At 42.6% G+C, this 18,610-nt stretch overlaps 1 protein-coding gene across 3 annotated transcripts in view; it reads left to right on the plus strand.

Moving 5' to 3' along the window:
• The window catches only part of LOC119652300 (thrombospondin type-1 domain-containing protein 4), a 160,704-nt gene that overhangs the window by 130,343 nt on the left and 11,751 nt on the right, over positions 1-18,610 (plus strand). Inside the window, exon 1 of one of the 3 annotated variants that reach the window (XM_038056302.1) lies at positions 697-1,002. The exons of the other annotated variants lie outside the window; for them this stretch is intronic. The gene's annotated coding sequence lies outside the window, so the exon portion shown is untranslated. Of the gene's footprint in view, positions 1-696; positions 1,003-18,610 lie in introns of those variants that run through there. 3 annotated transcript variants of the gene reach the window in all.

The raw sequence follows: 18,610 nt of genomic DNA on the forward strand, positions 1-18,610 counted from the left end.
ATTCCTCCAGATTTCAGTGGGTTCACAGTGTGAACTCTAACCCCCAGCGCAGGAGCTTCCGCGCGCATAACAATCTTCCTTCGGTGAGGCCTCCTTGTTGCGGCTCTTCACCACCACAGACCACATTCTAGCAGTCATGAGAACGGGTGCCTGGGTGAGTGGATGCTGTTACATATCTTTGCATCTTGCGCTATATCTTATATGGAGCAAACGACGTATGCGGCTCCAAGGTCATCACCTGGTTATTTGCTCAAACATATTTTCCTTTGGGACTGTGGAATAATGAGGCGTGAATGAAGATTTTCCGGGAAGTCTTAGCGATATCTTCTTCTTAAGCTACTTGTTTGCAAACAACGAAGTAATCTTATGTCAAAAGTGAGTGTGCATGGCACATAATGGATCCTTCCACACTTCAATCTTATTTTCGAAAAACAGCGCGCGAACTGTAAGCATCCACTTGAAAGTTGTCTTCACTTAATATTTACTTTTCTGTTGAACAACCACTTGAAAAGAGATTATAAGAGGTCTCACATAGCAATGGTCTCATGTGTGTATATTTTTTCCTATGACTAATTTTCGGGGGATCTGGACTTAAAAAACACTAAATTCAGATAGTGTCCAATGAGATACTCGTTGATGTCATATAAAAGAAGATTTTTTCCTTGGGGCGACTCCTCTTTCACGAAAGCTTATTGCGCACAGTACGAGCGGCATGTCCGGCAAATAGTTCAATCTTCTACTATTTTGCCGGCTAGATAAGGAAAAAAATCTGAATACTGAACTTTTTCGAAATTGAATTTGATAAAAGTAGAGTAGAAGTGCGCGCACGAGGTGAACGCGACCGCAAACGTAAATCTGACGACGTGCGCCTAAGGCAAATACGCGAACGTTTTTGGAATTTGTTAAATAGTCAATGCGCAAAGTTAGATCGGTTAAGATCATCATTTCACGAAAAAATAGATTCGTATCTGAAGGAGTGTGGATAGTGCTGTGAACTGAGACGTTAGTGAAGTGGTATTTAATCGGCGAATTTTGTAATAAGTTTTCCTTCGGAACGTTTTGCATAAATAGATAGTTGAGGCATTTAAAATCTGGTTAAGTCAGTGATTGAAAGGTGCAAGTTTAAATGCAAATCATTAATCATAGATTGCACGATCTATTTGCTGTCTGACACGAACAGGACCATTAACCTGGTTAAAGCTGGTAGCATTCCTATAGAGTCGGTTCTTTTGATGTATCTTGTTAAGATTTGTATGTGAAAATATCGGTTTCGATTTGGGTTAGCTGATTCGAGTTCTGTGAGTTATAGTAGGAATCTTCAACGCTGGATGCTCACCCCGCCTTTGTATGCGCATATTTTTTTAAGGCACAGATGATAGCATCTCCAACTATAAACCAAAAAATCTATTTTCGTTACAAATTCTTCCTCATCATCAAATAATTGTTATCATCGGATTAAACGAAAGTTTTCTTCGCGAAGTTATACATGAATGGAAGTGATCCATTGATGACCTACTGAAATAAATAAACATTGCCCGAAACGAATAGAACATTGCTCGGCTTCATATTAGCGCAATTATGCCCACATTCCGAGGCCGGGGAAACTGACCACCTCATTATTGGCAACAATCATTCCCCAACAATCACCCAACCGACTTGAGCGTATGTTGCGTTACCGAACATACATTTATTAGCATCTATTCGAGGAGCTTTTTCCTCTTAATGATAATCGACATCATAAAGTCTAATTTACAAGCCGAACACCGTTTAACACATTAGCACTCCATTGATATTAGAAGAAGAGGAGAGGACACGACGATGCCGTGGACCAGGGCTGTTATCATTTTTCTGTAAGATTGTTAATGTTGACACTGAGCATGTTTATTAATCTTGGTGATGCGTGATGATCACCAATAAATACGTTTACTATCTATTCGCGTATGTAGATAAATAGTGGGGCTACAAGGGTGGCAGGGGCATCTTTTATGGTCGTGGTTCCGCTCAAGTTGAACTATGAATAGTAATGGAGTGATAATTTGATGTAATGGACGTGTAATGCAATTCAACGGTCGTAAATTCAAGGCCGGTTCTTCTGCAGCATTATCGACCTTTTAGATTTTCACATTCTTAGTAATTGCACATATCCACCAGAAGCTATGGCATGAATGCATAACTTCTGGTATATAGGAGTTACCCTTCAAAACTTTAACAGCTGGAATGTGGTGCTATTCTGCTATTTTTTAGTGGGTCCATGCCTTTGGACGGCCACCACCGCTGAACCGCAGGCCTCACCTGCCGTCATTCCGATCTCATATCGCTCAAGCGGCCCCGTGCTGAACATTGCTTCACTACCGAAACAATTATTCGCGTTGAGGTTAGTGTACTGCACCACTTCCGATGATATTCTGTCTACATCAGAGGAAAAGACAACACAATCCTGTTACCTCTCTCACGTGTGATGCTGACGAAGGATGACTCTCCAAACCCACTAATAGCTTCCTTCAAAGTATCACATCCCCACGGTTTTGATGCTATGGCCGCATTAGAGGACGGAAGTTACGAGAAAATTTCTGGGTTGGCCGCCTGCATTTTAATGATTTTCATAATTTAACATTTTTTTTCATTAAAATGTTAGGGGTCTAAGGACCAAGCTGTCGAGTTTCAGGCTACCTGCCAACATCATATCATCGATGACAGGATTTTAGATTCTGATCTCTTGCAAAGTTACTCTGTCTTTCGTTGTGACGGAGACTGCTCTCAGCTCTCCCACCCTGCAGCTAGAAATCTCTCTGAGGTCCCCAAAGAATAGTTTACCCAGTGTCCGTAGCCTGACTCTATGGTCCCCTATGGGCAAGTGCCACATGTAGACCGCGGTAATCGTGAATGCATTTGCATGCGTCTGGCACAGGAGCTCTCATGATCGGGCTATGTTATAAGCGGACGAAGTTCTCCTTGACTTGGCATAGCTCGTAAGCCCTCGCCATTTAACGCCCGCGACTGCTAAGTAGTGCGAGTAAACTCTGCCCCTGACAGCCGCCAACGAAACACCGGCTGTATTCAACGAAGAACTGCCAAGGGTAGAGCCTCGCCTTGCCAATCTGTCAACCCGGGTGACCTTGAACGTTTCGCCCAGACGGTTCAGCGCGTCTCTGCACTGCCCCATCAGCCTGGAAAATGTCGTCGCTGAGTATAAGGTTTTGATGGCCGCTTGGCTGTCGGTCAGAATGGCTATGTTACGCCTGGGGCTCGGATCTCCTTCCATCCATCGGCAGACTCCAAATATCGCCAGTACTTCCGTTTGGGATACACTGGCGAAACCTGAGACACCATTCGGATGTATTCGAGAAAACCCCCGCGCCGACTCCACAGACCATGTTTGATCCATCGGTAAGAAATACTGTGTCATAACCTTGTAACACGCCGCCGGTCTTCCAATTTGGGGCACTGCACGGTGCAACGTATTTAATGTGGAGGTCTAGGAGGAGGAGATACAGGAGTACATTGAGAACATCTGTCGGGCAGGAAGCACTTGGACACGCGGTTCTTTGAAACCTATTAAGCTTTATCCTATTGTATGTTTTGCTCGAAGCCTGTCAGCATACAATAGAGCCCTATGTTAGGATCGGATGCACTACAGCGGTGTACATTTAGAGAATCATCCCGCCGGAGATCCCATTTCTTTGCAAAGGTTTTCTTACAGGCATACAGGCCTTCTTAACCCTCATTTCTATTTTCAATCCCCAATTTAACTTTGGATCCAGGATTACCCGCAGATACTTTACATTAGAGGAAAAAACCAATCTTTGTTCATTCAGCCTTGGTAGGTGCAATCTTGGTGCTGATTAGCATCAGTTCCATGATGTTGCTCATAATGGAGGAAAACATCCCTGACACTACTATCACCAAGTTATCGGCACACGCCAGAACCTTCACCCCACTGCTGTCCAATATTCGTAAAATTTCCATCAAGAGCACCGGAGAAATGGCGCCACCCTGGGGCACAGCTCTGGTTAAGGGGTTGCCTCCCAGCTCTGACCGGATTAACCCAATATTGTCCTTAAGTGGATATCCAGGACGCGCTTTAGGATCTCCAACACGAAAGGTTGGGTTGTTTGCCGACTCAGGGAGTAGGTGTCCCTCAAGCGTTGTTTTAGATGCCTGGGATGTGGCCACATAACGGTGAAAAGTAATGGTGAGTGTGACAGTTCCAAAAGATGCAGAAAATGTGGGGAGAAGTTCATATGTTCAGGGAGTGCAAGACTGAGCCTGAATGTATACTTTGCAAGGGGAAAAAGGGCGTCGACTCTCGGCACGTTGCAGGCAGCAACAGATGCTCAGTGTTTAGGGGAGCCTTGAATGCAGTAGAGAAATGATGCAAATTTACCTCAATCACCTCAACCAGCGAGCCTTATCGGAATAATAAGAGTGGTGCCTGGACTGCAGATATAACTGGCAAAACGGCAATATGGTCGTGTGCAAATCAAGCTATTCAAGAAGTGACGGAGTTTTCAGAAGTTGGATTCGCCAAAGCAGAAGTAGCTGGTATCTACATATATAGTTGCTATGTTCCACCAAGTGCGACTATAGTGGAATTCGAAGGAATGCTAGGTATGCTAGTCTCGGATGCAAGAAGTTGACACCCCAAGATAATAGAGGGTGATTTCAACGTGTGGGCATGGATTGGGGCAGTTGCATTACGAACACCAGAAGTCGTATTCTGTTCGAGGCTTTCGCGGAGCTAGACTAGATGCTTGCAAATATGAGAAATGCTTCCACTTTTCATGGGACAGGGTCGGGATCAATAGTCGATCTGACATATGTGAGTACCACATTGGCGAGGAGAATGGCATGGTTTACCAGAAAGAATTATACTCATATCGACCACCATTGAATATAAGGATGGACTATTAGAGGGACAATTTGGATTTCGACAAGCCCAGTCAACGATCGACGCCGTAGACGTTGTTTTGAAGCTGGCTCGAGACCCGATGTCGTCTAATAAATGCTGTGCCGTGGTGACGTTGAACGTGAAAAATCCGTTCAATTCCGCTAGCTGGGAGTGAGTAAAAAGCTCACTGGCTAAAACGGGTGTCCCTTGTTATTTGACTAAGCTCCTCGAAAGTTACCTCTCTGAGAGGACACTTTGGTACGGATGAGGGATCCAAGCAGTACATCGTCGCCGCAGGACCACCACATGGCTCAGTGTTGGGTTCTTTCCTGTGGAAGGTGATGTACAATGGGGTCCTTGTCCGTTCCGTGCCAAAGAAGGTCATGATAATCGGTTTCAAACATGATCTAGCTGTGGTTATCGTCGCGAAACAATCTGATGACGTTAAAGTGTACGCCAACGAAACCATTAGCGCCATAAAAGCGTGGGTGGGGATGGTTCAGCTTGACCTTGCGGAACAAAAGAAGCAGTCTTGATTACCAACCATAGAAAGAGTAATATGTTCAATATTCGTGTCCGTGGTTACATCATCACTTCGAAACCCGTTATCAAATACCTGGGGGTGGTAATTGACCCTAAAATCAATTTGAAAGGACACCTGGATTATGCCTGTGAGAAAGCGACAAGTACTAGCGGATAATTAGCACAGATGATGCTAATATTGGAGGCCCAAGATACAGTCGCAGATTACTTGCGGGCAGAGTGGTTCGCTCCATCCTATTATACGCGGAACAAGTTTGAGAGGAAGCACTAGCGTGTGAGAGTAATCGGAGGAGGATATGACTTACCGTTTACGTTCAGAACGATATCAGGCGACACAGTGTGTGTTATTGCGGGAATGATCCCCATAGACATTCTGGCAAGTGACACACGCTGCCTGTACGAGAAATGGAAAATAAATTCACCTGAAAAGGATGCAGAATACCGAAAGGCGGCAAGGCGATAGTCGCTGGAAAAGTGGCAGCAACGGTGGGATGACTCGCAGAGGGGTCGTTGGACCCACACTTTGATTTCCCGCATTGTGGAGTGGATCCAGCGACGACACGGCGAGCTTAACTACCATCTAACACAGTTCCTGGCAGGTCATGGTAGTTACAGGAAGTATTTGCATCAATTCAGGCTGGATGATTTTCCCTTTTGTCCTGAATGTGGTTACACACCTGAGAACCCGGAGCATGTATGTCTCACTGTCCACGATTTTACTCAGTGAGGAGGAGCTTGGAAGACTGCTTGAAAATCAATGGAAACGGCTGAAAAAAATGAAAGGAAGAGCAAGTCTCTGAATTCGAAGCTAGATGCACAGCACAAGAGAGCCTGGCGATCTTACGTGGACAATAGATAAACAGATAAACACCTAATTTACTTAACGATAAAGATATCTTTCAAGTCTCATCTCTTGATTTCTTTGTTTCCTTTGCTTGCCCAATATCATCAATAATTAAGAGATACAGATAAATAGTTTTGCTATTACAGACAGTGTAGTGGAATAAATAAATTCAATCCTAGTTTAGGAAAAAGAACCCGTTCTTTGCATATATTTCCATTAGGCAGTTGCATAGATATTCAACTAGTTTTCCACCAAGGCCATCCTTAGCGCCAAGTTCTTTTCTACCTGTATGGACATTTAAGCCATCTAAACTCGTCTGTTTCGTGATATCTAGATTCTGAATATTACAAGGACTGCAATCATTTCCCGAGGCAAACTACTGACTTTTCAGAAAAACTTGTGGAACAATTTTGCTTTTCATCATCAATCTTAGTGGGAAGTCTGTCCTAATAATTGTTTGTTACAAATCAGAGCCAATCAGCTAATTTAATTAAGTTGCAGTTGCGGCGATTAAATGTTCAGACTCATTCCAGCAATTTTCGATTGACTGCATTTCATAAATTATTTAGCGCTGCACGTCTCGTGAGTTGACATGATCAAATTGACTCGGAGTATTTACACATTTAACGCATTGCGTGGCGTGTGCGCGTTCAATTAATTGTATTCGTCCTGATGGAATCCCAGACTGCAGCCACTATGCTCCACAAATTTGATATGGAAGACCAAGTTTAATAAAATAAAATTGCGGTTTCTGTTGTGCTTCGAAAATATAGTCTGATTTCTCATGTTCTTCAGACCTCCGTGGGGACGCTGGAAGACTGGCCTAGTTTTCGGGTACCTCGTGTTATTGTCGCACATACGGTAATATCTAGGTACATATGTATCTATGTCTAACTAAATGTAATACATACGCTAGAACAGATACTCTATTTCGAAATCACCGGCTCCATTTCACGTATAATCCAATTGCCCTGACATTGAAATTTCAAACACGATTGAGCTATTAACGCGCTCGCATTAATTCAGACGATTGTATATTTACATACGAAATAGACAATTTGTTTTTGTGATTCCTGCTCAATCGTGGATATTTGATATTTCAAAGATTCACCTGGCAGGTATGCCTACATGGCTGGTCAATGGTGGCCATTACCCATTCAATAGCGCACCAAAATGCATACCCCCAGTATCTACTCCGTCGAGTAAACTATGCTTGAAAATTGCTTTTCTCTTCCTTTGCTTCGTACGATTTCAATTTCAAGCAATTCCTCATTATTCTCGTTTATTTGTTTAAAATAATTTTGTATCCAATCTTTTGTTATTTGAAGAGTACACATTTTACTAGATAGTGTACTTATTTGATGTTGATTGCATAAATTGTCTTCGCATTTTATTTATTTTATGGGATTTATCTATGAAACGGATTTCAAGTGGGTGAGGTTTTTGAAAAGATTTATTTTTAGATGTAGGTTATATAAAGCAGATGGGATTGTTTAATTTAAAGATTTTTTATTTGTTTTCATAATAAGTACAATAAGTAGATGCGGCCAAGAATTTCAAATGAAGATTGAAACGTGACCGGAGACGCTGTGTCTATTGTGACCTATTTCAATAATTAGAGAAACACACGAGCATGGGACGGAATTAAAACCAAAATAACTGGAATAATAGAAATAAAAGCCCTATTAGATATTACAATCCTAATAGAACAAGTAGTCAACTTGAATTTCGGACGTTTGTCACTCAAGGTCTCTCTATGGTATGTGAACCCTACAGGTAGAATTGTGGAAAGGAGTGGAGTCGGAGCTATGCACTATACTCTGAAATATCTATTCAGACTGGTTCCTATTTGTGCCTTTAAAAAGCTAAAGATGTCACCGCAGTGAATGTGCAGATTCCTTGATAAAGAAGATCTTTCCGGGATGTCGCCTGAGCTCTGAAGAGGCTGGAAGCTGAACACTTCGTACGATAGTCACAGATGGTATTAGGTTGTTGCACATGAAATGACTGATTTGGTGCTAAAATTTGAAACGACTATAAAGCTTACAAAAATTTATTTAATTAATCAAAATAGGTGCCAGTCGATTCAAAAGACTTCTCTCAGCGAGATACAAGAGCATGTCTGCCAGTTTCCTCAATTGTTATTCCGTCAAAAAATGATCCAAATGCTTAAAAAAGTGGTAGTCGGACAGAGTCTCATCCTGTAATTCGTTCAACTTTTGAACCGTTGTTCTGGATTCATGAGGTCGGGCATTGCCGTGAAGGAGTATCAATCATCTCTGTTAAATACTCAATGTTTGGTGCATTTCGTCGAGTTTGACACAGTATTTCTGTGCATTTATCGTTTCTCAAGGTACCAAGAAAGAATAGTGGATAGCTCTAGCTGTAGACCACCAAACAGTCACCATTACCTTCTTCGGATGGAGGCTCGGTTTCAGCATATGGTTCGGTGGCTCATCAGCATCTAACCATTGTGCTGATGGGCGACGATTGTCGTATAACATCCACTTTTCATCACATGCCACTCTACGTACTCGAGAGGGCGATCAGACCCGAGTCTGCAAGGGACTCATCTGAAGCGGCTTCGGTCACGAAGCCTCACCGGAGGTTATCTGGTACCAGGGGAACCGGGACGGCCCTCTGAGAGCATATGCTCCAGGATAATTCCTGGAGGATGTGTTCTCGGCCCGGTTATTTGCGGTTGGCCCCCTAGTGGAAGTATCATGGTGGTTGTGGTTATGCCTACATCGCGGGCAGAGCTTCTCGGAGCTCAAGCGTGGAGTTGCGCTGTACAACTCGGGTGCCGTACCCCTTAGTTGCGGCAGAGGTGTTAGATAGGCCTCGCATCCACTGGTATGAATGCCAGGAGAGGAGAGGACCGTGGGATTATGCCTACACGGCAGGTACTCACGTTAAATCCCCAGGACTTTCATCACATGCCACTATTCTGCTCAAAAAGGGATCGCTTCTGCTGCAGGAGAGTAAAGAACTGCAAGTTTCCACTCGAAGCGCCATATTTTGCTCCGTAAGGGTTTGCGGAACCCATTTGTCGAGCTTTTTCATCTTTCCAAGTTGTTGCAAGTGCCGGGAAACTGTCGAATAGTGTACGTCCAGTTTCTCTGCAATGTTTCTCACAGACTGACGTGTGTCGAATTGGACTAGCAAACGCAGCTCGTCGTTATCAATCGATGGTCCTGGATGTCCACGTGGCTTGGGTTTACGTCTCCTGACCGGATTTTTTCGAACCACCGCCGTGTGGTTCGTTCGCTTACCGTAGTAGCTTCAAATGCGCTGTTAATGTTCCTGGTCGCCTCCGCTGCTCTATGACCGACTTTGAACTCATACTGAAAAGTATACGTTTTTGACTCTTTTTCGTCCGTTTTTCCTTTCTACTCACTGTTATCACAACGATGGTCAAAACTGAAATGACTCCTTGATTAAATGTAGGAGTATTTATACTTCACTATCCTACACCAACAGCGCCAACTGGTGGTGGTTTGATACAGCAAAATCGCAACTAACTTCACTTGATTGCCAAATCGCCCATTTCATATGCAACAACCTAATAAATGCGAATTCTTGTGTCATTTTTGTAAGCGGACAGTTTTATCTATTACGTTGCGTTCAGTCGACCAACTTTGAGCTACAACTAGTAGCAACCCCACCTCAGTAGTCTTGATATGATGCTGCTATTCAATGCTATTACCGTGAGTTGACTATCAGAAAAAAATCGAATGGTATAATCTCGCCAGATATTCATCAACTACCATTGAAAGGGTTCTAAAAGGGCTAACCAGTTCCATAATCGGGGAAAGCGAAAAGTATTACAGGTAAATGATAGGCAGTTCCAATTCATCGAATTCATACGAATAGTAGAAGAAGGTGGTGATAGTCGTTGAATGCTTCAATTCGTGAAATCGCACCGAGCTTGCGATTACCCACCTTACCGATGGCCTTCGGATACTTCCGTCTATTTTCCAATGTCCCACCAGCATTTCACTCGGATATATTCCTCCAATTCGGGGTACCATCTATATGTTCCGTTTTGAATTCAAACCCAATACCCTTTTAGTCTGGAAGGGGCTCACCTGAAGTGGGTCTTGTCATGAAGCCTCACCGAAAATTATATGATGATATGAAAACCGTAATATATGGTATGGTCCAGAAGATCTTCTTAAAGATGCAGTTTCGGGTCGGTTATTTGTGTTTGGTCCCATGAAGGTGTTTCAAGCTAGTGCAATGCGTGGAGTTACGCTTCACAATTTACGTCCCGTATCCTTTAATGGAGGCAGAGATATTACAATAGATGGGATTTACTTCTAGTGTTGAGTCTGGTGTCGGTATCACACACTGGACCACTCACCACGAGATGCTGATTGTGGTCCCCAAATCAATCCGTTTTCGCAGAAGATTGTAGGACTGTGCCTACACGGCAGGTATTCATGTGTGAAGTATGGATCAGTCGCTGATGACTTTAGATAAGCTCATAAAATTTGGATCATATGCCGTATCGGTAAGAAAATGGTGAGTCCATTATCATGAACTGTGGTAACAGAGTGGTTACTATTCTTTGCAATAAAACAAGACATTTACGGCTCCCTGCTTGCTTTCAGATTAACCATTACCGCTCTATAGGCTCCTCCCCACAGGTTAAGGTCGGCTTCTCCGGGTAGCTCCATAAAAGAATTCCGTTTGCTCTCACGAAATGCCTTCCGTAGCTCCTTCTGACATCCGCCTTTCTGTGTGGAGTTTCAACTGTTTATTTGTCTGTTTCCATGTAGCCGCGTGTCTGTTACGCGCATTTTCCTCAAAAAGGGTTACACCTATTGATACGAAATTTAGTGAAAAATTTGGAGCAGTGAACCCCCACCAATACAGTGAATTCGAACATTCCATGTTGAACTTAAGAGAGGGGGCGCCTCCCCGTGTGAAGTATCAAATGAAAGATCTTGATTAGTGCTTTACGAAGGAGTTTTGATAGTTTTGATATTGGTTGTAAAACGAAGAAGGACAAGGGTTACAAAAGAGTCAGTTATTTATTTATTTATATCTGGAAAAAATATGGTGGTCCATATACACTCCTGGTTTTCGACTTTCTTGGAATTATTTCATCGCTGCTACCAACTTATTTATAGTTTCTTCGTAGTGACTTTCTGGAAGTCTGCAATCTCTTCGGTCGGATTAGTGTGGAACATCCTATGACAAACTAAAAAGAAGTTTAACCGTTATCAAACCCATGCCAAAATGTCACTAACATGCCGAGGACAAGTGGTCAGAGGGATTTCATGACGAGCGAGCGTTTATATTATCAGTCTCCTCAAGCTTGAAGAAGTTAAGTGTAGCGAGAGGGGATTTTAATCTCATCCATGAAAAATTGAGAAGAAGACGAGGCAGACCCTGCCTAAGATGGAGCGACGGCGTAGGTCAGGACGCCAGACAGCTTTTAGGGATATCGAATTGGTGGACCTCGGCGCAAAACCGGGATGCCTGGAGTTCCTTATTAAGGCAGGCCTAGACCGGATACCGGTTGTTGCGCCGTTGATGATGATGATGAAAAATTGAGTTTAAACTCAAGTGCAACGCTACATTACGCTCTTTCGTCGGTCATGTCACGAAGGGGCATCATAAGATATCTTAACTGCAGAATTGTGGAAGGGGGTCGATGAACGGAAAGGGTTGACAGGTCAATTGACAGCTGTGAGTAAATGCGGGCGTGACGCACTCGACAATACCGTGCAAAATCCCGAGAAGTTCAATATATTGCGTGCCGTAACAAAAGGGAATTTGCTATTGCATTGGTTACGTAAGTGGAAGATGCCACAGACCGAAATGATTTCAGCAGTGTATACCGCATCATGAAAAAGCTTGCACATAATTGCAAATTTTTTGATGGTCTTGTGAAGGATGTTACTGATCGACCTCCCATTCACGATGATGAGCAGCTGAAAAGCTGGAAATACCACTTCACCATGGTTCTTAACGGCATCAAACCCGGTGAGGTTCCACCTCTTGTGGATGAAATGCACAGTCACCGTAACATGAGGTTTATGGAAGCAGAAGAGACATAACTCCGGCAATCAATGCACTCAAACGAAGTAAAGTCACTGGGCTTGGCGGTTTCCACGCTGGACCCGCAATTACCGGAGGTCTGCTACTTTTACTCGTATGAAAATTTTGGAAATTACTCGTATGAAAATCTTGGGATTTTGACCTTTCCCAGAGAGTGGAAGAAGAGAATGATCTTTATGATTTCAAAGAAGGGTACCCGTTCTCAGTGTGACAATTGGAGGGGTATCTGTGTGCTCCCTGCCATCGCAAAGAAAATAGCTGAAATAATCCTGGAACGCATCAGAGTCTATATCGAAAAGCTGATGGACCAAGAGTTTCGTTTCGGTTTCTCATGCGTTAACCACCTCAACACGCTATGGATCATTTTGGAAGAGTACGCGGACATTGGATCTTCGCTTCACCTGCTTTTTATCGATTTCGGGATAGGTTTCGATAGTGTGAACAAGGAATATATTTGACGTACTCTATGTTCTACGGAGAAATAATAGCTATTATCAGACCAAGATATGTATGATGGTGCAAAATGTCACGTCTTGCACGGAGGTAAAGTATCGGAAGATTTTGAGGTCGAAAGCGGAGTCCCTTATAGTTGCGTGCTATCACGAATATTATTTCTCATTGTTATCGGTGACGTTCTTATGCTACCTTATCCAGCGAATGTGGGGAGTTCAAACACCGCAACTACGCTGATGACGTTTATTTCGCTAGTATTCTTTCTGTTATTGTTATATGAGGGAAGGACATGGTGCACATTAATACCTGTCTGCAACATTTTACTGGGGACGCTGGTCCAATACTATGGGTTATGCCATGCAGTGAAATCCACTCTCCCCTGGGCAATGGGCGCAGAACAGTAGGAGGAGTATGGGAGTCGGGAACGCTGGGGAGTGTGTAAGTGCATTTCAGCGAACTACAAGTGACAGCTCGTAAGTGTGATTGACGCGGTATATCCCACCTAGGGGTAAATGGCAACCACATACGTATAAAGACTACCCCGGGTCTCTTCAGACATGCACAATCGCCTTTCGATATCTCTTGGCTTCAATTCGTGTGGGACCCAATTTCCTACCATGTGGATGAACTCACTTCAAACACCTGGAAATGTTTGCCTGTGTTACACCTAGTTGTTTCGCGAGCTCATGTTGCGTTCCGCACGAGTCTCCACTGGGGAGGGCCTCTAATTCTTCGTTTTCAAATTTGTTTCTATGGACCAGTGTGCTGTTTGTCCTTAATGTCGAAATCGCCATTTTCGAATTTTAAACCACTTAAAACACTGTGTTTCGGATAACACATCGCCGCTATAAATATTCGCCAGCAAACGATGACTTTCGGTAAAAGTTTTCTTGGCAAAAAGCATCCCAACAATACTCCCCGAAAAATCTGTTGTTTCGCCTATTTTCGAAGTTTTCCATAGTCGGGAAAAATATGATGCGCCCAAAATGACATAATATGTCATTGCAGTGTTGCAGGGTCTGTAAAAGTTCGCATACTCCTAATACTTCAGCAAATGTACCTTTAATTTGGCTACAGTTGGCGAAAGGTATTTGTATCCAGTTCGAGTGCGGCAAGTTCACCATCATGTTTATTGCATACATATAGTGAAACCATCGCGATTGGTTCACCGTCTGCTTTTCGCTATTTTTCAGGAGAGAAGTGGCAATAATATTCGTTGGAAAGGGGGTAGGTCAACTTTGATGATTTTAGCTTGCACAACTATTTAAAGTAGTTTCATCTGCTTCTTTGAATGGTCTTTGGTCAAATCTTGCCTAAAGGCGTGCAGCTCCTAATATTGCAATTGCTTTGGTCCACCAGCCGTTGGGCTGCCTATTTTGGGGCAGCTGTTTTCGAGAGCTATTGGCTAATCATGGTGATCAGAATATATTGGTACCGAGTGTCTCGGAAAAGTCCCTCCCTCAAAGACCCTTTCGACCATCCGAGCAGCCCAATTGGCATTATGGCGTTTTGAACCTCGACTCCTCCTCGACTTCTATGCAGGTCGCCTGATGGAGACTGTGAATATAGTCACCACTAACAAACACAGCGACTTTTCTAGTTAATGCCACGCTCACGTATGTCAAATTCACTATATATAGCATGACTTTTTCCGAAAAGTATATGAGTTCTCAGCATCCGTGAGTACGAGGAGGAGACTGTCCACTCACTTTCGTTGTTTGGCTGACCCATGTAATAAAGCTTCCGCACGTGCTTGTGCGGTAAGTATTAGGTGGAGCACAATAGCTGCATATGAGGCACTTAGGCTCTTATGAATCACGCTTCTGAGTGAAAAATCTGGTATCCGAAAGCTCATGTTTCTGGCTGGTATGCTTCGTCGCTGGTTTAAATGTAACGTGATTTCAATATTACTCACTGATTGTGCCTATCTCGATGCCTTTCTCGCAAATTCTATGTGAGAGTAAGTCCTGTGGTGCCTCCTAATAGTCAGGAATGTTTTATATCAACCTCATTTGCGAGTTGCGCTGAGAGCGGTCTTGTACTCCGGGTAACAGCTGCCGTTTATAGTGTGCGGGTTTTCCACATCCTCCCTTTCCTTCCTCTTGCACAGTATGCAACTTGAGTTGACTCCGCAATCCATACTGATATGACACCTTCCTTTTCTTAGGCTTGTAATTTGCACTGCTACATGCCTCCGTCCTATTACCGAGGCCTCTAGTTCCCTAAGCCGGCCGTTAAGCTGGCCTGTTTTTACTTTTACTGTCAATTGTTTGAGTGCTGCTTCCACTGGTAGGCTGAAGGTAGCGGTCTGTTGATTACTGAAGTCGAATTACATCGACCTCCTACTCCAAGGACTCATGAACTTCCTTACATCTGCCTCCTGTAATAAGGCTTTTCAATTTGATTCACGAATTTGTCCATATTACTTCCTATGGTCTCTTGAATTAAAACATATGCTGTATTTTCTGGGACCGTCTGATAGTGCTTGAGATTTTCACAGTATTTGGCTGGATCTTATTTCACTCTTCTGAGAATATCGACGGATGACGCTTTACATAGTTTGGAGATGATGATCACCTTCGGTCATATGATTCTCCTACCTCTGCTCTTCATAGGTGCTAATTGGATTACAATTCATGCTGAAGTGATAAAGTGATTGAAATCACGGGAATTAAAATTTGATCATGAAGCCAGTTATTAATGTCGACACCTCCTCGTATTATCCTTTTTCGTGACAGGGATCCGATTACAGGCATTGAAGTTTCCTTCAGATCTGGTTCATGCATGTGAACCGGGAAGCACCAAACGCATTTTCACGGTTACAACTGAGGAAATACTAAGGCCGCTCCTAACTTCCTTCTTTCACTTCAAGGATTCAGTATTAAATACGGAAAGTTTAAATGTTGTACCGGAAAAGTTCAAAGACGTGGTCGTTGTGAAGGTGGTTGATAGAAAGATTTCTACCTAATTTTGAAGGGATATTCAAGGTATGGAACCTGAAGTTCAGTTCGAGTTATTCCTGTTTGACCCCACTTATCTTCGATTATTCAGATTGCAGTGACTAAACTTTTACCACTTCGAATGGAAGACCTTATGGTTACTCCTTGAATTATTATATCTAATTTCTAGAAGTAGTTTTTAAGAGATACACACACGTCAATAATGGGTCTGACTGTGTAGGAATTGTATTAATGGAGTCAATATCTTTCTGCACTTTCTGCACGCCTCCAGATATCAGTATGGCCACTGGATCCTTCAATTATTCAATTGACACAATTCTTTTCTAATGCTCAGCCCTCCAAATCGTCACCAATCATGTTCATGATTTTTAAATCGCATGACAATGGATTTTTCGCCTATTTTTATTTTAGCATAGATTCGCCTCAATTAGTTTCAATTCCAGAGTTCTAGATAGGAATTCCAATTCGATTGACCTCTCTCTGGTTCTGGTGTCTGTTACGATGACGTCGTTATTTGTCGGTATTCAAAAGAATTCAAAACTATTCCCCAAAGTCAATGGCCGAGCGAATTTAGATTGATACGAATAATATTCTTGTTGTTAACATTTGGGTTAGTTTTTCTGGAATGAATTCCAGGAGGGTATCTGCAGTTCATCAGGCTGAAAAGTAAACCACTTGAATTTTGAAGATAAGACCGCTAGCTTCGCCTGGGTTCTGCTGGCTACAAAGTGTGATTCTTATCACCTGATCGTCTCAGCAGGTGTCCCCTCTGACATCAGAGCCTCGGTACATGATTTTCCGGGGGAGATAACGTCAACTCCCCCACATCTCAGCGGATTATCTTGATTTAGATCAGGAAAACTATGCGGCGCTGCTACTAGACTTTCAGATCCATCCGGTAGTCTAACATAAATAAATTTTCCTCACATCTTACCTGTCGGCATTAATCTAATGGATATGGGATACCTGCTTTAATGGATGTGTTTTCTGGTAGGCGAAGAAAGGGGCGTCAGATACTGGGCATGTGGCCAGTAATGTGGTCAAGATTATTCGCAGAAATGTTGAATGACTTGTGGCTATGTTGCGCATTAGCGAAATTATTTACTGAGCAATTAATCGTAGCGTGTACTAGATGGCTTGGTGGAGTGATACTAATATGATAGAATCAGGTCTGCATAAAACGGTGCGGGCTCACGCTGAGGAGTATCGGATCAGAGCCGATGAATTCTGCAATGTTTACTTTTCATTGTTTATTGTGAGATGAGATGAAAAGTCACTGCTAAGAATAAATAATATTTTCTTGTAATATTGGCTGGAATGAGATTTCAAATACATTCGGGAGTTTCTATCTTATATCTGAAAGTTTTTTTTGTTTACAAAGAAGTGAACTTGAAGATTTTAGATGTAATAATTATCACTTTATTACTAAGGTCGACTAATCAAAACCCAAATGATATTTCGATTCAATATAATCGATATCGACTGCCATAAACATTACAACCATGCCAGCACCAGGTCCCATTCACTCAGTATCTTTTTCGCATATTTAAGATATTTATCGGATTAGGGGATAAAGCCAGAATTGATTAAGTACTCTACCTTGAGATGGAATATCTGTAATGGGATAATCTAAATTTCGTATTCAGATATAAGAGGCAGATATTTATTTATGGATAATATAAAGCATCCAACCTCCTCAGGTCTCTAGACCGCTGCTGAGGGTTAGTTGGTAAATATACACGAAAGTCCAGGAAGTTTGTTCGAGAAAGAAGTAGGAAAACAAAGATAAGAAACTTATGAGAGTGTTGGGAACTGAAACGCGTGAATCTGTGAACGGATTAAATCATTCTACTAATGCGGAAATTGGAACGTTTATAATAATTGATGCTTAGCAGCTAATTAGGTTTCTTTTGAGAGTGGCACTGATTGAATGAAATTGAGCAGATACAAGTCTATAAATGATGGATTGTGTTTTGATAGTGTGTTGGCCGTTTTATTGGTATTAATTAGGGGTCAGGAAGTTGAAAATGTTTTTGATATTGGAATAGATCTTGTCTGCCATGAGATTTATGAAAAAATCATTTCATGTGCTGATAAGATTTAAATTATGATCAAAACGTAATAGATATGGGGAAATTGTAGCTCTGAGAACCGACTATCCATTTATTGTCATGACATTGAGCCACGGAAGATACTTTGATTTACTAGGTTGTTCAATAAGTTTTGCGGTTCGATAAGAAAAACACAATTTTATGGTTTGAAATACACTTTATTCTTCACTATAGTCTTGGTGAACAGCAATACACTTGTTCCAACGAGATTCCAATTTATGAACTCCATCCCTGAGATGAGAATCTAGAAGGGCTGCAAAATACGCTTCCACAGCTGTTATGACCTCATCATTTGATGAAAAACGCTTTCCACGTATGAATGAATGAATAGGTCTGGAAACAGTGAAGCCCATGGTGTTTTACGTAGGCACCTGTCGTGAGACTTAATCCTACGGTCCTCTTAAGACACGGATTGATTTTGTGACCACAATCAGAGCCCCGCTGAGACAAGCAACAGCGGTACCAGTCTATACCAAGTGCATGGTTTAGTATTCATACTGGTGGATGCAAGACATATCTAAATCTCTACGCTTGAACATAACCACAACCCCCATGAAACTCCCACTAGGGAGCCTACCGCAAATAACCGAGCTGTACTCACATACAATGGGAGTTCACCCGAAGTACGAGAGTCCAGGAGCTATCCCGGTTCCCATGGTACCAGTATACCCCTCGGGTCTGACCGCCCTAATTAGTCTTTTGGAGCATTCGCCTACTGCACCACGGCCGGCAAACCAAAGTG

This window comes from Hermetia illucens, chromosome 3 (genome assembly GCF_905115235.1).
Source record: "Hermetia illucens chromosome 3, iHerIll2.2.curated.20191125, whole genome shotgun sequence".
NCBI classification, from domain to species: Eukaryota; Metazoa; Arthropoda; class Insecta; order Diptera; family Stratiomyidae; genus Hermetia; species Hermetia illucens.